Genomic DNA, 20,459 nt, shown 5'->3' on the forward strand with positions numbered 1-20,459 from the left:
CAGATACACCACATCCACAGGTTCCCCATTGTCCACTGCACATGTAATGTTCTCAAAGAATTCCACCAAATTAGTCAAACGTGACCTTCCCTTTATGAACCCATGCTGCGTCTTACCAATGGGACAATTTATATCCAGATATCTCGCTATTTCTTCCTTGATGATAGATTCAAGCATTTTCCCCACTACAGAAGTTCCTATCAAACACTCCCAGGACATGTTCAGCACAGGATTAGATACGGATTAAAGCTCTCTGCACACTGTCCCAGTCAGAGAAGTTCAGAGGGAGTTATTGGGTTGATGAGCTGAACAATCTCTCAATGGTAGAAAATGCCACACTTCTATTTCTGGACAAATCAAATAATGGTAAAAGTCATGTGACTTGTCAGCTTCTATTGGCCAAGGAATGGACGATCCCATCCAAAGCTAACTGGCTAACTGGGCGGCACGGTAGCACAGTGGTTAGCACTGCTGCTTCACAGCTCCAGGGACCTGGGTTCGATTCCCGGCTTGGGTCACTGTCTGTGTGGAGTTTGCACATTCTCCTCGTGTCTGCGTGGGTTTCCTCCGGGTGCTCCGGTTTCCTCCCACAGTCCAAAGATGTGCGAGTTAGGTTGATTGGCCATGCTAAAAATTGCCCCTTAGTGTCCTGAGATGCGTAGGTTGGAGGGATTAGTGGGTAGATATGGGGGTAGGGCCTGGGTGGGATTGTGGTCGGTGCAGACTCGATGGGCCAAATGGCCTCTTTACTGTAGGGTTTCTATGATTTCTATGATTATTGGCCTACAGTTACCCGCCTTTTCTCGACCTCCTTTTTTAAATAGTTTTGCTAGTGGGTGGACACACGCTCTGACCCCGTGAATCGTGAAGCACCATCTTTCCCCGCTCCTCTCCCACACTGCCAGGCCGAGGTCTCTGCCTGAGTGAACTCACATTGGAGCGTGAAGAGTCACCATCTCCATGGATACACCAAATATTGCTGCTCCTCTTTAGTCCCATTTAGATCCTTGATTTTAACCCTTAAATTTCAAACAATTATACAAACCGCAGCTTGAGTTACAAATGGGTAACAGCTATGATATTTAAAGGTAACATCTCAAATTTCTAACAGGCTAGGTCATGTGATACAAGGCGTAAGTTGTCATTGGATGGGATCGTCCATTCCTTGGCCAATAGAAGCTGACAAGTCACATGACTTTTACGATTATTTGATTTGTCCAGAAATAGAAGTGTGGCATTTTCTACCATTGAGAGATTGTTCAGCTCATCAACCCAATAACTCCCTCTGAACTTCTCTGACTGGGACAGTGTGCAGAGAGCTTTAATCCGTATCTAATCCCGTGCTGAACATGTCCTGGGAGTGTTTGATGGGGACAGTGCAGAGAGCTTTAATCCATATCTAACCCCGTGCTGTACCTGTCCTGGGAGTGTTTGATGGGGACAGTGTAGAGGGAGCTTTACTCTGTATCTAACCCCGTGCTGTACCTGTCCTGGGAGTGTTTGATGGGGACAGTGTAGAGGGAGCTTTACTCTGTATCTAACCCCGTGCTGTACCTGTCCTGGGAGTGTTTGATGGGGACAGTGTAGAGGGAGCTTTACTCTGTATCTAACCCCGTGCTGTACCCGTCCTGGGAGTGTTTGATGGGGACAGTGTAAAGGGAGCTTTACTCTGTATCTAACCCCGTGCTGTACCTGTCCTGGGAGTGTTTGATGGGGACACTGTAGAGGGAGCTTTACTCTATATCTAACCCCGTGCTGTACCTGTCCTGGGAGTGTTTGATGGGGACACTGTAGAGGGAGCTTTACTCTATATCTAACCCCGTGCTGTACCTGTCCTGGGAGTGTTTGATGGGGACACTGTAGAGGGAGCTTTACTCTGTATCTAACCCCGTGCTGTACCTGTCCTGGGAGTGTTTGATGGGGACAGTGTAGAGGGAGCTTTACTCTGTATCTAACCCCGTGCTGTACCCGTCCTGGGAGTGTTTGATGGGGACAGTGTAGAGGGAGCTTTACTCTGTATCTAACCCCGTGCTGTACCTGCCCTGGGAGTGTTTGATGGGGACAGTGTAGAGGGAGCTTTACTCTATATCTAACCCCGTGCTGTACCTGTCCTGGGAGTGTTTGAAGGAAACACTGCAGAGAGATTTGTATTCTGTCGATAGGTAGAGAGTGGAGTTAATAAACTGAACAGTATTCTGGGCTGTATGAATCGGGGCATAGCGTACAAGAGCCAGGAGGTTATGCTGAACTTTTGGAAGGTCTAATACAGATAGGAAATATACAGTAAATGGCAGAACCCTTAAGAGTATTGATAGGCAGAGGGATCTGGGCGTACAGATACACAGGTCACTGAAAGTGGCAACGCAGGTGGAGAAGGTAGTCAAGAAGGCATACGGCATGCTTGCCTTCATTGGCCGGGGCACTGAGTTTAAAAATTGGCAAGTCATGTTGAAGCCTTATGGAACCTCAGTTCGGCCGCACTTGGAATATAGTGTTCAATTCTGGTCGCCACACTGCCAGAAAGATGTGGAGGCTTTGGAGAGGGTACAGAAAAGATTTACCAGGATGTTGCCTGGTATGGAGGGCATTAGCTATGAGGAGAGGTTGGAGAAACTTGGTTTGTTCTCACTGGAGCGACGGAGGTTGAGGGGAGACCTGATAGAAGCCTACAAGATTATGAGGGGCATGGACAGAGTGGATAATCAGAAGCTTTTTCCCAGGGTGGAAGAGTCAATTACTAGGGGGCACAGGTTTAAGGTGCGAGGGGCAAGGTTTAAAGGAGATGTATGAGGCAAGTTTTTTTACACAGAGGGTGGTGGGTGCCTGGAACTCGTTGCCGGGGGAGGTAGTGGAAGCAGATATGATAGTGACTTTTAAGGGGCGTCTTGACAAATACATGAATAGGATGGGAATAGAGGGATATGGTCCCCGGAAGGGTAGGGGGTTTTAGTTAAATCGGGCAGCATGGTCGGTGCAGGCTTGGAGGGCCGAAGGGCCTGTTCCTGTTCTGTAATTTTCTTTGTTCTTTGTTCTTAAACAAGACACGAGTTGGACCTCAGCTGGAATATTGTGTACAGTTCTGGGCACCACACTATAGGAAGGATGTGAACGCATTGGAGAGAGAGGGCAGAAGAGGTTTACAAGAATGGTTCCAGGGATGAGAAACTTCAGTTCTGAGGATAGATTGGAGAGGTTGGGACTGTTCTCCTTGGAGGGAAGAAGACTCAGACGAGATTTAATAGAGATGTTCAAAATCATGAGGGGTCTGGACAGAGTAGATAGGGAGAAATTGTTCCCACTGGTGAAAGGGCGGAGCTTTAAAGTGATTTGCATAAGAAGCAAATGTAATGTGAGGAAAAACATTTTCACACAGTGAGTGGCTGGGGTCTGGAATGCACTGCCTGGAAGTGTGGTGGAGGTAGGTTCAATTGAGACATTCAAGAGGCATTAGATGATTATTTGAATAGAAACAATGTGCAGGGGGTACAGGGAAAGGCAGGGGAGTGGCACTAAGTCACGATGCTCGTTTGGTGATCTGGTACAGACGTGATGGGCCAAATGGCCTCCTTCTGCACTGTAACAATTATGTGAGTCTGTATCTAACTGGATGCAGTAACTGACCAGCTGTAATAAAGTGTCCAGGGAGCTGATTGCTCTTGCTGTTAGCTCCTGTGTTGCTGTGCCCCAAACTGGAATCTTTAGCTGTAACACTGTCAGTATCCTGTGAGTGGTTTGGTTGTGGTGAGCTGCATCAGTTCAGTTGTCGGTGAGCTGTGGAGTGGCTGCTGTGTGATCCTGTACATGGAGCTGGTCTGCGAACAACACAGGAAGCTTTGGAAATACTCCGGTGGTTTAGGAAATGGAACTTGGTGTCATTACGCTGTGGACGTTTGACGATCTATAAATAATCGGCAGAGGCGACATTCAGAGTGTGATGGGTTGTCATGTCTGGCAGGGGGGGGTAGCTCTCTCACCTACGGGACAGAACGTTTGAGCCACACTACACAAACTCCAGTATATGGCCTGACACTTCTAGCGCAGTACTGAGGGAGTGCCGCACTGTCAGAGGGTCAGTACTGAGGGACTGCTGCTCTGTCATAGGGTCAGTACTGAGGGACTGCTGCTCTGTCATAGGGTCAGCACTGAGGGAGTGCTGTACTGTCAGAGGGTCAGTACTGAGGGAGTGCCGCACTGTCAGAGGGTCAGTACTGAGGGACTGCTGCTCTGTCATAGGGTCAGCACTGAGGGAGTGCTGTACTGTCAGAGGGTCAGTACTGAGGGACTGCTGCTCTGTCAGAGGGTCAGTACTGAGGGAGTGCCGCACTGTCAGAGGGCCAGTACTGAGGGAGTGCCGCACTGTCAGAGGGTCAGTACTGAGGGAGTGCTGCACTGTCAAGGAGTCAGTACTGAGGGAGTGCCGCACTGTCAGAGGGTCAGTACTGAGGGAGTGCTGCACTGTCAGGGAGTCAGTACTGAGAGAGTGCTGCACTGTCAGAGGGTCAGTACTGAGAGAGTGCTGCACTGTCAGAGGGTCAGTACTGAGGGAGTGCTGCACTGTCAGAGGGTCAGTACTGAGGGAGTGCTGCACTGTCAGAGGGTCAGTACTGAGGGAGTGCCGCACTGTCAGAGGGTCAGTGCTGAGGGAGTGCTGCACTGTCAGAGGGTCAGTACTGAGCCGGGTGCTCCGGTTTCCTCCCACAGTCCAAAGATGTGCGGGTTAGGTTGATTGACTAGGTTAGAAATTGCCCCTTAGAGTCCTGGGATGTGTAGGTTAGAGGGATTAGCGGGTAAAATATGTGGGGGTATAGCCTGGGTGGGATTGTGGTCGGTGTAGACTCGATGGGCCGAATGGCTTCCTTCTGCACTGTAGGGTTTCTATGATTTCTATGAGGGAGTGCCGCACTGTCAGAGGGTCAGTACTGAGGGAGTGCCGCACTGTCAGAGGGTCAGTACTGAGGGAGTGCCGCACTGTCAGAGGGTCAGTTCTGAGGGAATGCTGCACTGTCAGAGGGTCAGTACTGAGGGAGTGCCGCACTGTCAGAGGGTCAGTACTGAGGGAGTGCTGCATTATCAGAGGGTCAGTACTGAGGGAGTGCCGCACTGTCAGAGGGTCAGTACTGAGGGAGTGCCGCACTGTCAGGGGGCCAGCACTGAGGGAGTGCCGCACAGTAAGAAGTCTCACAACACCAGGTTAAAGTCCAACAGGTTTATTTGTAGCAAATGCCACTAGCTTTCGGAACTGGCTGTTCCTTCGTCAGGTGGGTGGGAGTTCTGATCACAAACAGGGCACAAAGACACAAACTCAATTTACATGAATAATGATTGAATTGTGAGTCTTGTCAGAGGGTCAGTACTGAGGGAGTGCCGCACTATCAGAGGGTCAGTACTGACGGAGTGCCGCACTGTCAGAGGGTCAGTACTGAGGGAGTGCCGCACTATCAGAGGGTCAGTACTGAGGGAGTGCCGCACTGTCAGAGGGTCAGTACTGAGAGAGTGCCGCACTGTCAGAGGGTCAGTACTGACGGAGTGCCGCACTGTCAGAGGGTCAGTACTGAGGGAGTGCCGCACTATCAGAGGGTCAGTACTGAGGGAGTGCCGCACTGTCAGAGGGTCAGTACTGAGGGAGTGCCGCACTGTCAGAGGGTCAGTACTGAGGGAGTGCTGCACTGCACTGTCAGAGGGCCAGTACTGAGGGAGCACTGAACTGTCAGTGGGTCAGTACTGAAGGGGTGCCGCACTATCAGAGGGTCAGTACTGAGGGAGTGCTGCACTGTCAGAGGGTCAGTACTGAGGGAGTGCTGCACTGTCAGTGGTGCTGTCTTTTGAATGTGATTTTAAACTGAAGTCCCATCTGTCCTCTAGGTGAATGTAAAAGATCCCCTAATGACCATGAAATCATTGTCGATTATTGTAAAAACCCATCTGGTTCAGTAATGTCCTTTGGGGAAGGAAATCTGCTGTCCTTACCCGGTCTGGCCTACATGTGACTCCAGAGCCACAGCAATGTGGTTGACTCTGAACTGCCCTCTGAAATGGCCGAGCGAGACTCTCAGTTGTTTCAGACTGTTACAGAACAGTATTCGGAACCAAATCAGGAACTCCAAGGTATATTATGATGTTAGCCTAGACCCTAACTTTTTATGGTTTTGGCATTCGGGTGAGTATAAGTTGTTTTGCTCGAGGTATGAGTCAATTGTCCCACCAGGAAGCTTTTATCAAAACAAACTTTATTTAAGAACGCAGTTAGAATGTCACAAAAATAATTCACATAACTTTCACCAATTAAAACATTTAAACTTGATTCTTAACCACTAATTATCTCTATAGTTCCATTATAAGCAGCACTCCATAGACATTAATCCCTTCTTCAGAACCAGTTAGCAGCAAAAACAAATAAACTCACCTGGATGCTGGACTTCCAGCCTTTTAACACCTCTGCACAGAGACCAGACAGACACACGTCTTCTGATTCTCATACCCACCACCACCTCCAGAGAAAGATCCACTCAACAGCAGAATCTCAGAGAAAGAGACTTATTTCTGGGAAGATCCCAGTCTCCAACTCCAGAGAGGAAAAGAGAGGCACTGCTCTCTAAAAACTCCAAGCAGCATGTAAGCTTGGTTTCTCTGTGTAAGCCTAACTCCACCCAGTCACATGATTTGTTCCCTGTCAATCAACCCAATCAAGTCTTACTCTGCAAAACCTCAAGGGAACACAAAAATAATAGAACTGCATTAGTTCAGATTAAAACTTACACTCTAGCAATTGGGAGCATTTATGCTGCTGTAGTAACAACACAGGATGCCAGATACGGACCCAGCGGCACTGATAACTTCTTTAAAAGCTGCTAAAATAGACCCTGCACAAGAAACATGACAAACACATTTCTTAAAGCCCCAGTATCATCACAAAATACAAAGAATAAAACTGGATGTACCTCTGGGCAGCCCTGTCGACCCTATTAAGTCCTCCTTCACGAACCTGTTCCAAAATGGGGAGAGCTGTCCCGCAGATTGGACAAACAAATGCCCACAGACATGTCCCAGACATCATCACCATCCCTAGGTACATCCTGTCCCATCAGGAGGGCATACAGAGCAGAGGTGGCACATTGGTATACAGTCAGTAGGGAGTTACCCCATGAGGTTTCATGACACCAGGTCAAACATGGACAAGGGAACCTCCCGCTGATTACCATCGACCACCCCCATCTCCCCCTCAGCTGATGAACCCATACTCCTCCCTGTTGGGCACCACTTGGAGGAAGCACTGAGGATGCCAAGGGCACAGAATGTACTCTGGGTGGGGGCCTCAATGTCCATCACCAAGAGTGGCTCGCTAGCACCACCACTGATGGAACTGGCTGGGTCCTAAAGAACATCACTGTTAGATTGGGACTGTGACAGGTGGTGAGGGGACCAACAAGAGGGAGAAAATATACTTGACCTCATCCTCACCAACCTGCCTGCTGCAGATGTATCTCTCCATGACAGTATCGGTAGGACTGACCACCGCATATTCCTCGTGGAGACCTGACTTCATATTGAGGATACTTTCCGTCGTGCTGAGTGGCACCACCGTGCTAAATGGGGTACACTTCAAACAGATCTAGAACTAAAAACGGGACAGCCATAAGATTATTTGAGGCAATGGACTAGTGGTATCATCGCTAGACTATTAATCCAGAAACTCAGCTAATGTTCTGAGGACATCCCAGAATCCCGCCATGCCAGATGGTGGAATTTGAATTCAATGAAAATATCTGGAATTCAGGATCTACTGATGACCATGAAACCATTGTCGATTGTTGGAAAAACCCATCTGGTTCACTAATGTCCTTTCGGGAAGGAAATCTGCCGTCCTTACCTGGTCTGGCCTACATGTGACTCCAGAGCCACAGCAATGTGGTTGACATGCAACTAGGGATGGGCTATAAATACTGGCTAGCCAGCGACGCCCACGTCCCACGAATGAATCAAAAAAACTTTTTAAAATGCACGAGTTGACGCTTCAGGCCATTGAGCCCACTCCACCATTCAGTAAGATCACAGCTGATCTGATTGTAGCCTTATCTCTCTGAGGAAGAGAATTCCACAGATTAACAATCCTCTAAGAGACAAAGTTCAGACTCACGGTAGCACAGTGGTTAGCACTGCTGCTTCACAGCTCCAGGGACCTGGGTTCGATTCCCGGCTTGGGTCACTGTCTGTGTGGAGTTTGCACATTCTCCTCGTGTCTGCGTGGGTTTTCTCCGGGTGCTCCGGTTTCCTCCCACAGTCCAAAGATGTGCGGGTTAGGTTGATTGGCCATGCTAAAATTGTCCCTTAGTGTCCTGAGATGTGCAGGTTAGAGGGATTAGCGGGTAAATGTGTAGGGATATGGGGGTAGGGCCTGGGTGGGATTGTGGTCGGTGCAGACTCGATGGGCCGGATGGCCTCCTTCTGCACTGTAGGGTTTCTATGATTTCTATGAGAAAACCTTTGTTTTTAAACTGTGTGCCCTAGTTCTGGATCCCCCACAACCCTCTCATTATCCATGCCCTCAAGCCCTCTCAGAATGTCCTATGTTTCAATAACGTCACCTCTCATTCTTCTCAATTCCAATGAGTACAGACCCGACCTGCTCACACCCCATTCTGAAACCAAACTGAGTTCTGTAGATTTCTCCTCACATTCCCCAGATAATTATTCCACTGTGAGCCAACTGGCCTCACTGGACTCTGGCTTCCACATGAGTGTTTCCAAACTCCACTCTCAAAAAGAAACACCTTAGAATCTCCTTTCAAACAGTGCTTTCCTCAGCTGTTGTCAGCAAGGATCCATTTCCAGGATTTCCAACTCTCCTTTCAGTATTCCTCTGCATTGAATTGCTATGTGCATTCAAGCTTCCACACAATCTCTCAGGTACCCAGCCACACCAATATTACACAACTGCATCACAGGCTGTACTGAGGTCACCAACTTTAGGACTGCTTCAGATATCTGGCTTCATGCGAGCCAACATCACCAGGTTTGTCCTTTGCAGCTCTGTCCTTAACCTCAATGAACACCACCTTGTTCAAATTCCAATTTCTTTTGTTGCTTTGACTTCAACCTTCCTGGAACTTGCTATTTCATTCACTGGTTTCTAGAACTAACTGTTCTTTAGTTTCTGGGACTTGCTTTCTTCCCATTACCCCACTCTCCTGCTTACATTTCTGGCAGAGCTGTGTAAGTTGTTTCCTCTCTGGCTGAGCTCCAACTACCTTGGGTCCAGTTAAAAACTAAACTCAAAGGGTCTTTCTAGCTTAAAGGTGGTCCCTGGTTGCTAAGCAACTCAACCCTTCTCTAAGTTTTATTTGCTTTTCACATCATAAACCAGTGATGGGCGACCAAGGCTACTGAGTGGGCTGCGTGAGCGACCCTCCTTCATCTCAGTGGGCTACAAGATTGAAATTGGGCTTGTTCACTAACCATCGTCCCATCAATAAGATTAAATACATTTAATACCCACCAAATATTTCATAATGAGTTATAGAAAACACTTATTTGTTCAAATATTAATAGAAGTATCATCAACTTCAAATGGCAACTCAAATTAAATATTTACACTCTGGAAGCAGAGGGAGTTTCTTTCTATGCTGCTTACCATCTATCCCATGAGGTGCTGTGGGCCATCAGCAGCAGCGGAATTGTACTCAGCCACAATCTGTAACCTCATGGCCCGGCATATCCCCCACTCTACCATTACCACCAACCCAGGGGATCAACCCTGGTTTAATGGAGAGTGCAGGAGGGCATGCCAGGAGCAACACCAGGCATACCTAAACATGAGGTGTCAACCTGGTGATGCTACAACACAGTGCTACTTGTGTGCAAACTGCAGAAGCAGCAAGTAATAGACAGAGGTAAGCAATCCCACAATCAACGGATCAGATCTAAGCTCTGCAGTCCTGCGACATCCAGTCGTGAATGGTGGTGGACAATTAAATAACCCACTGGAGGAGGAAACTCCGGAAATATCCCCATCCTCAATTACGGGGGAGCCCAGCACATCAGGGTGAAAGATAAGACTGAAGAATTCACAACAATCTTCAGCCAGAAATGCCAAATGGATGATCTATCTCGGCCTCCTCCGGAGGTTCCCCAGCATCTCAGATGTCAGACTGCCAATTCGATTCACTCCAGGTGATATCAGGAAACGGCTGAAGGCACTGTATACTGCAAAGGCAATGGGCCCTGACAATATTTTGGCAATAGTCCTGAAAACCTGTGCTCCAGAATTAGCTGCACTCCTAGCCAAGCTGTTCCAGTACAACACTTGCTTCTACCCAGCAATGTGGAAATTCTCCCAGGTAAGTCTTGTACACAAGAAACCGGATAAATCCAACTGGCCAATTACTGCCTATCAGTCTACTCTCGATTATCAGTAAGGTGATGGAAGGGGTCATCAACGGTGATCTTAACTGGCATTTACTCAGCAATAACCTGCCCAGTGACGCCCAGTTTGGGTTTCGCCAGGGTCACTCAGCTCCTGACCTCATTACAGCCTCAGTACAAGCATGGACAAAAGAGCTGAATTCCAGAGTTGAGCTGAGAGTGACTGTCCTTGACATCAAGGCTGCATTTGACTGAGTGTGGCATCAAGGAGCCCTAATGAGAAGGAAGATGGTCAAGGTTGTTGGAGGCCAATCATCTGGCCGTACCAGAGCACTTCAGAGGCTGGGAATCCTGCAGCGAGTACCTCACCTCCTGATTCCCCAAAGTCTATCCACCATCTACAAGGCACAAGTCAGGAGTGTGATGGAACATTCCCCACTTGCCTGGATGGGTGCAGCTCCAACAACACTCAAGAAACTTGACACCATCCAGGACAAAGCAGCTGCTTGATTGGCACCACATCTACAAACATCCACTCCCTCCACCACCGACGCTCAGTAGCAGCAGTGTGTACTATCTACAGGATGCACTGCAGCAATTCACCAAAGGTCCCTAGACAACACCTTCCAAACCCACGACCACTTCCATTTAGAAGGACAAGGGCAGCAGATAAATGGGAACACCACCACCTGCAAGTTCCCCTCCAAGTCACTCACCATCCTGACTTGGAAATATATCGCCGTTCCTTCGCAGTCGCTGGGTCAAAATCATAGAATCCTACAGTGCAAAAGGAGATCATTCAGCTCATCGAGTCTGTACCGACCACAATCCCACCCAGGCGCTATCCCCATAACTGCATGCATTAACCCTAGCTAGTACCCCCCGACACTAAGGGTCAATTTAGCATGGCCAGTCCACCTATCCCGCACATCTTTGGAGTGTGAGAGGAAACCGGAGCACCCGGAGGAAACCCACACAGACACGGGAAGAATGTTCAGATTCCACACAGACAGTAACCCAAACTGGGAATTGAACCAGGGTCCCTGGCGCTGTGAGGCAGCAGTGCTGACCACTGCAATTCTGCCCCTAACAGCACCGTGGGTGTACCTACACCATATGGACTGCAGCAGTTCAAGCGGCTCACCTTCTCAAGGGGCAATTAGGGATGGGCAATAAAGACGGGTCTAGCCAGCGATGCCCACATCCCATGAATGAATTTAAAAATGTCTTACATACCATCTTCTGCTGATAGCTTTTGATGTTCGATCATTTGTTGGTTTTCAATTATTAGAGATTGTAAAGGAAAGATATTAAAGGACAGGAGACAGAGGCTGATAAAGGCAGTTGGGTTTCAGAACAGCCACTCTCTTGCTAAATGGTAGAACAGTCTGGAGGGGCTGAATGGACTCCTCCTGTTCTGATGTTCCTACCACAGTCCAGTGGCATTGCCCCGGTGTCTGTGTTGAGCAGCTGTGTGGCGGAGGGTTCAGCTGTCCAGGGCAGGAATGCAATGGGGATGTTGTGTGTGTGAATTCACTGTCAGCTGTCAGTCTGACTCTGTGTCGCAAGCATCAGATTCTCAGCAAGGAAGCACGGTTAACCCTTTAGGTATTGAAGCTGGCATTGTGTCTATCGTCTGAGATGTCAGATTGTCACCAAATTGTCATCTACAATTTAGTTCGTAGCAAATTTGTCTTTGAATAAAGAGGTTGTGGGTTCATGTCCTGCATCTGGGAGCTAATCTAGGCTAACTTAGTGCATTACTGAATGTGTGCTGCATTGTTGCAGACACTCAGTGCGTTACTGAATGTGTGTTGCATTGTTGCAGACACTCAGTGTGTTACTGAATGTGTGCTGCATTGTTGCAGACACTCAGTGTGTTACTGAATGTGTGTTGCATTGTTGCAGACACTCAGTGCGTTACTGAATGTGTGCTGCATTGTTGCAGACACTCAGTGCGTTACTGAATGTGTGTTGCATTGTTGCAGACACTCAGTGTATTACTGAGTGTGTGCTGTATTGTTGGAGACGCTATCCTTCTGTCTGCCTGTTTCAGTGCTCAAGGTGAAGTATTTTAGCCCCTACACTGTTATCAACATTCCTTCCTCTACATCACCAAAAGACACTCATGAATAAGTTGCTGTTTGCAGCTTGCTGTCCCGAATCGACGGCCTAGTTTCCTGCATTGCAAACACTTCATTGGCTGTGAAGTACTTTGGAATGTCCTGAGGATGTGTAAAAACATGAACTTACACATGAGGAGCAGGAGTAGGCAGGTCAGCCCCTCGAGCCTGCTCCACTATTGGAGTAACTGTGCCGGCATCAAGTAATAACTGATTTATTAACAACAATATTTATATTTGTACAATCAAGGGTCTGACAGAACTGCCAGACCTACACTCTTCTCCCTGGCTCCAACTGAGGTTCCCCCCCGACCCAGAATGTGTGCCCGATTGGCTCAGCTTCTCATATGGTCTCCCCATAGGGTCCGGCGCAATCAGATGGCCCCCAAAGTCCCCTCCCCCCCCACCCCCGCCACCGATCCTTAAAGGGCCCCATTACCACACTCCTTCCCCCAACTCCTGGGTCCACCTATGAATGAAACAAGAGGAACATCATTAAACATCATTAAACATGGACATATGCATCTCAACAAGACATCAAGGACACCCCAGGGAAAAACTCATCACAAAGTCAGTAGTCCAGAGACTTCCGGACTTTGGAGGAACGTCTTCTTGGAGAGATGTAGGATGAGAGGAGACCTAATAGAGGTGTATAAGATGTTGAGAGGCATAAATCGGGTGGACTCTCAGAGGCTTTTTCCCAGGGTGGAAATGGCTGCTACAAGAGGACACAGGTTTAAGGTGCTGGGGGGTAGGTACAGGGGAAATGTTAGGGGGAAGTTTTTCACACAGAGGGTGGTGGGTGAGTGGAATCGGCTGCCGTCAGTGGTGGTAGAGGCAAACTCATAGAAACATAGAAACATAGAAACCCTACAGTGCAGAAGGAGGCCATTCGGCCCATCGAGTCTGCACCGACCACAATCCCACCCAGGCCCCACCCCCACATATTTTACCCGCTAATCCCTCTAACTTACGCATCCCAGGATTCTAAGGGACAATTTTTTTTAACCTGGCCAATCAACCTAACCCGCACATCTTTGGACTGTGGGAGGAAACCGGAGGAAACTCAATAGGGTCTTTTAAGAGACTCCTGGATGAGTACATGGGACTTAATAGGATGGAGGGTTATAGGTAGGCCTAAAAGGTAGGGATATGTTCAGCACAACTTGTGGGGCCGAAGGGCCTGTTTTGTGCTGTAGTTTTTCTATGTTCTATTTCTATGTTCTATGTCTCAACTTGGAGCTGGGTCCTTCTGTGAGTATAGAATCCGAGGGCCAGATGCAAAAGGCAAACTCTTCAATCCGGGGTCCACATCTTCCTCTGTAGCTACTGTCTCCTCAGCTTAGGAACCAGCTGGTTGTCCCAATTCCACATTTACAACAGGGAGCCCTGGATCAGTAGCTGGCATACCCAGGCCCACCGCAGGACACACCTGTTGGCCCTCTGTCTCAGGCCCAACTCTCTTCCTCAAATGATCCACACGTTTTCTTACGCAACAACTGTGCACTTCCACCGCCAATATTGGTCCAACTGCAAAGTTCCTTGCCATGGATAAATCATTGAAAACTATGTTCCCTTTTCTCGAGGCATGGTTTTCTTCCAGGGAGGCTTGGCTAGCCATCCCCGCCCCACTAAATCTGGAAAACTCCAAATCCAAACAGGTCTGTAAGCACCGTCCCATTGTTAATCCAGCTGGCGTGACCCCAGTGGTCACATTCAGTGTGGTACAGTATGACAACAAGAAGCTTGCCAAACGCGAATGTTGTGAACTTGCTTTTCCATAGATTTGAATGTTTGTACAGCTCATTCTGCTAACCCACCGGCAGCTGGGTGGTAAGGGACTGACTGAACGTGGCAAATAGTGTTTGAACAAAGAACAAAGAAAATTACAGCACAGAAACAGGCCCTTCGACCCTCCAAGCCTGCACCGACCGTGCTGCCCGACTTAACTAAAACCCCCTACCCTTCCAAGGACCATATCCCTCTATTCCCATCCTATTCATGTATTTGTCAAGACACCCCTTAAAAGTCACTACCGTATCCGCTTCCACTCCCTCCCCCGGCAGCGAGTTCCAGGCACCAAATTGATTTAAGAAATTTCCAAAGCTCCTCCGCTGTAAATGCTGTGCCATTGTCTGATACGAAGGCCTCTGAGATGCCAATGGTGGCAAAACTCTGCCGTAACTTGTCAGTGGTAGCTGTGGTCTTTGTAGACTTCATCGATTGGACATCCGGCCATTTAGAATGAGGATCAGCCAGGGTGAGAAACATCTGTCCCATGAAAGATTCCTGCAAAGTCGATGTGCCGTCTTCACCACAGCTGACCTGGCCACTCCCATATTCGCCGATGGCAGCAATGACTGCACTCTGCACTCTTTGCCGCAGAAGGCTGTGGAGGCCGGGTCATTGAGTGTCTTTAAGACAGAGGTAGATAGGTTCTTGATTATTAAGGGGATCAGGGGCCATGGGGAAAAGGCAGGAGAATGGGGATGAGAAAAATATCAGCCATGATTGAACGGCGGAGCAGACTCGATGGGCCGAGTGGCCTAATTCTGCTCCTATGTCTTATGGTCTTATGGGTTTCACAACTTGGCACTGACTGACCATCCTTTTAATTTCTTTATTGATGCCCAGCCACCAAATATAACTTTGGTCTAGTGTTTTCATCTTGCTTTGTCCAGGATGTGCGTCATGCAATTCCTGTAATAAAATCCGACACCCCTGGGGTGGTATGATAACACAAGCCCCCCCACAATAACACGCCATCCACACATGTTAGCCCCATCCTACACTGATGGTAAGGTGCAAGTTGCTCTGGCTTATCAGAGCACCATCCTTGCATCACCATTCTCTTAATTTTTGATGTTAGTGGGTCCCTTTCAGCCCAAGTTTTTATATACCTAGGTCATTGAGTGTCTTTAAGACAGAGATAGATAGGTTCTCGATTAATAAGGGGATCAGGGGTTATGGGGAAAAGGCAGGAGAATGGGGATGAGAAAAATATCAGCCATGATTGAATGGCGGAGCAGATTCGATGGGCCGAGTGGCCTAATTCTGCTCCTATGTCTTATGGTCTTAAGTAGCTGAGACCGACCAAGTCTCTATCAGGTGAAGCGCCAACACTATTTCTTGTGGTACCGGTGGTGATGGTACAGTCTGCGACACAGGGAGGTGGCAGAGTGCATCCTTTTTGATATTTGGATCCCTGGCCAATGCTGTAAAGGATAGCTGTACGCAGCGAGCAATGAAGGCCACCTCTGCACCCTCGCAATTGGTGGCACTCCCAGAATAAACCCAACAACGGCTTGTCATCTGATACTGTGGAGAAATATCTACCATATATATATATATGGACATAAATTACTGCCACACTCTCTTTGTCTATCTTGATGTGTCTCTCTGCACGATTTTGGAACCACCCAAAGGGATATACCTTACCTCGTAATCTTATACAAATGTATGTGAGGTTGTAGGAACTTACTGGTTTTGGTAAATTAAAGCAGGGTCTGACACTCTCTATCATGAACAATTAACAGGTCTTTACTTTTAAAATTGGTGACAATTAACAAATTAAAACAAAAGTCCAATCGAATGCTGTCCAAATATCACAAGACTCATTCAGGAATAATGAAATAAATCCTTACAGAATACAGTCACTCTCAAAGAATATAAAACCAGACGTCTTTGGAAGTATGAACATTCTCCGGTGATGCTCTCATCTGGAATACTTGCTGAGCTCCTTCAATTTAGATGGGGATTTTCTGAAGATATATATATATCTATATAACATATATATACTGCAGGATTCTATATCAGAGCCTCACCTCCCCTCCTTCCAACTAAAGAGGTGGCAAGCTTACTCTGACAGTTATTTCCCCTTGTCCAGGTTTAAATATCTGGAATTACCTCAGGGTATTCCTGCAATCTGAGTGGTTGCGACTGTCAACAAACCTCACATTTGAATTCCATTGGTCCTGTGTCTCTGCGTGCTTGCTTTAAACTCATTGGTTCAATTCAAAAGCCTGTTTTGCTATGTTGGAACTCTCACTGCTGCTTTGGATGCAAATGTTGCAAACCTGCTGCTGCAGTTTAAAATCCACAGAAAGACACATGCTTTTTAAGGAGACAATGCCATAGGATTTCTTCTTTTGGTTTTAGCATTTCTTTTCAGTATTTACATTTCAAAGTAAAGTTCAAAGTAAAGTTTATTTATTTGTCACAAGTAGGTTTACATTAACACTGCAATGAAGTTACTGTGAAATTCCCCTAGTCGCCACACTCCAGTCTCGAGCCAGGAGTCAAGGTCTGTGACCCTCGATCTCTCGAAGTGGTGATGGTTTGTGTGGGATACTGGAATTGTGGCAGCCTCGACTGTCTGCAATGTCTCTCCTGTACACACAGGCAAAATAGCTTCTGAATCACTCAATCTCAAGGTTACAGACCTTTTTGGATGTATCGGAATGCTTGCTCTCCCACGGCTGTGGCTACAGCTCTTGTGTTGACCTCCAATTTAAAATGTCTGCCGTTTACCATCAAGGCTATCTCTATAGGAGGCACCTTATTGAGCTGGACCTGGTTTAAGGCTATACGACTCGGATCCCCTGCTGGGCTCCTTGCCAAGGTTTTTTTAACGGAGTTAAAATAACCATCATTGTTTTTGTCCTTTCTGTCCTGCCTGCTTCATTCTGCATCATGATTGTAAATGATCCTCCCTTTTACACCGGAAACATTTATCATTTCCGCACCGGTAACTTTCCCGGGGATTCTGGAAGCAAGCTTCCACCCCAGCACGGTACGACCTGTCTCGGGCTCTGCTGCTCCCTCACTCAGGCTGTTGCCCCTCTTGGGCTGTTCCCCTTCTTGGGCTGTTCCCCCTCTTGGGCTGTTCCCCCTCTCGGGCTGCTCCCTCACTCGGGCTGTTCTTCACAGCTGCTGTTTCCCACCTCAAACAGTCCACCTCATTGGGCACCATCTTGTAACTCACTTATGTCCTGCTCAGCGCGTTCAGTTACCTGGGTCACCTCCACAGCTTTTTCTAAGGAAACTTTAGTCTCAGCCAGCAACATTTTCTATATCATGAGGCTGTTTATCCCGCAAACCAATCGGATCCCTTAACATATCCCCTAAAGCTGTGCCGGATTCGCATGGCTCTGCGAACCCTCTCCACCTGGCCACGAAACCGGAGTCAATCTCCCCGGGCTCCCGGATGGCAGGATGAAATTTATACTTCAATATGATGATTGAAGATTGGGGGTTAAAATTATTTTAGACAATTTCGACCATCTGTTCAAAAGACTTTGGGCGGGATTTTACACCTCACTCATCCCAAAGCCGTAAAATCCCACCCTTCGCCCGCTTCGATTCCCGTGGCGGGGGGCACGGTAAAATTCCATCTTTTGTGTCTGGAGCATCAGGTGTTGATGCCTCACTCAGCTGTAAATTTGTGGGTCACAGTCAGTGAGTAGTAAAAGCCCAGTCCATCGCACAAACCAGCCTCACATCCATTGACTCTGTCTACACTTCCCACTGTCTCGGCAAAGCAGCCAGCATAATTAAGGACCCCACGCACCCCGGACATTCTGTCTTCCATCTTGTTCCGTCGGGAAAAAGATGCAAAAGTCTGAGGACACGTACCAACCAACTCAAGAACAGCTTCTTCCCTGCTGCTGTCAGACTTTTGAATGGACTTACCTCACATTAAGTTGACCTTTCTCTACACCATAGCTATGACTCTAACACTACATTCTGCACTCTCTCGTTTCCTTCTCTATGAATGGCATGCTTTGTCTGTGTAATGCACAACAAACAATGCTTTTCACTGTATACTAATACATGTGACAACAATAAATCAAATCAAATCAAAACCTTTCATTTTTACTCTGCTGTGATCTCATTAGATACAAATAAATAACGCAGCCTTTTAATATATTGCCCCTAGTTGTCCACTTCTGGATTCAAAGGTACAATCTTTTCAATTGAAGATATTTTTATATGGCATATGTACCCGTGGCTTCGATGCCCACTCTCCTGCCTCTCCAACTGCACACTGCGATCTCCCAATAACTGACAGTTTTTCCTCGAGCCAGTGTAGTAACTTTGGAGGTGACTGACTTATTGTGGCTTCAAGCATCAATTGTTTTATTAACAATATTTATATATATATTTATACAAATAAGGGTCTGACAATAGACATCTACTCTCTTCTCCTTCCCAACCCTGCGAAGGTTTACCAGGCTGATTCCGGGGATGGCGGGACTGATGTATGAGGAGAGATTGATTAGGTTAGGATTGTTTTCACTGGAGTTCAGACAAATGAGGGGGATCTCATAGAGACTTATAAAATTCTAACAGGACTAGACAGGGTAGATGCAGGGAGGATGTTCCCGATGGGGGGGGAGTCCAGAACCAGGGGTCACAGTCTGAGGATTCGGGGTAGACCATTTAGGACGGAGGTGAGGAGACATTTCTTCACCCAAAGAGTGGTGAGCCTGTGGAATTCATTACCACAGGAAGTAGTTGATGCCAAAACATTGAATGTATTCAAGAGGCGGCTGGATATAGCACTTGGGGTGAACGGGATCAAAGGTTATGGGGAGAAAGCAGGATTAGGCTGTTGAGTTGGATGATCAGCCATGATGGTGACGAATGGCGGAGCTGGCTCGAAGGGCCAAATGGCCTCCTCCTGCTCCTATCTTCTATGTTATGTTTCTATGTTATGTTTCTATCAGCTTGGGTGCCCTCACTTCCGATTGGCTCAGCTTTCCACACAGCCTCTCCATAGGGTCCGTCCTGACCATGTGGCCCTCAAAAGACTGCCCTCTTAAAGGGGCCACGTTAATACAACCATTCAATAAGATGATGGCTGATGTGCCCTCAACTCCACTTTCCTTCCTGCCCCCGATAACACTTGACTCCCTTGTCAATCAAAAATCAGTCTAACTCAGCCTTACAGAATGCACTGACCCAGTCCCCACTGCTCACTGGGTAAGAGAATTCCACAGACTAAAGACCCTCTGAGAGAAACAAATCATCCTTATCTCAAAATGGGAGACCCCTTATTTTTAAGCGGTGGCTCTGGTTCTTGTCTCTCCCAGAAGGCGCAGCCTCCTTTCATGATCCACTCTGTCAATTCTCCACAGGAGCTTCTATCTTTCGGTTGCTATTCATTCTTCTAATGCTAAAGGATACAGGCCCAACCTGTCCAACCTTTCCTCGGAAGATAACACCTTCATTCCAGGAATCAGTCGTGTGAACCTTCTCTGAACTGTGTCTAATGTTATTATATCTGTTCTTCAGTAATGAGATCAAAACTGCACACAATATCACCCAGAGGGTGGTGAATGTGTGGAATTCACTAGCACAGAATGTAGTTGAGGCCAAAACATTGTCTGATTTCCAGAAGAAATTAGATATAGCTCTTGGGGCTAAAGGGATCAAGGGATATGGGAAGGAAGGGGGGATCAGGATATTGAATTCGATGATCAGTCATGATCAAAATGAATGGCGCAGCAGGCTCAAAGGGCCGAATAGCCTACTCCTGCTTTTAGTTTCTATGTGGTCTCACCAATGCTCTGTACAACTGTAGCAAAACGTCCCTAATTTTATATTCCATTCCCCTTGCAATAAACATCAACATTCCATTTGCTTTATAATTACTCACTGTACTTGCAGACAAACTTTTTGTGAATCATATGCCAGGACGGCCAGATCCCTCTGTAACGCAGAGTTTTGCAATCTCCCTCTATTTAAAAAACATACTGTTCTGCTGTTCTTCCTGCCAAAGTGGACAAGTTCACATGTCAAAGGTTCTACAGAAATGCAAGTTCTTTATTTCCTGTATCCCTCCTGTGTCCAGCAACCAGACAGTGAGATATTTGACAGGTTGAGTCAATGCCCCTAAAATTAAAGCATTCAGAACAACTATTGGAGGGATGTAGTCACTGAGAGAAGGGTGTAGATCAGACCTGTGCTCAAAGC

Source organism: Mustelus asterias, chromosome 11 (assembly GCF_964213995.1).
Source record: "Mustelus asterias chromosome 11, sMusAst1.hap1.1, whole genome shotgun sequence".
Classification (NCBI taxonomy): domain Eukaryota; kingdom Metazoa; phylum Chordata; class Chondrichthyes; order Carcharhiniformes; family Triakidae; genus Mustelus; species Mustelus asterias.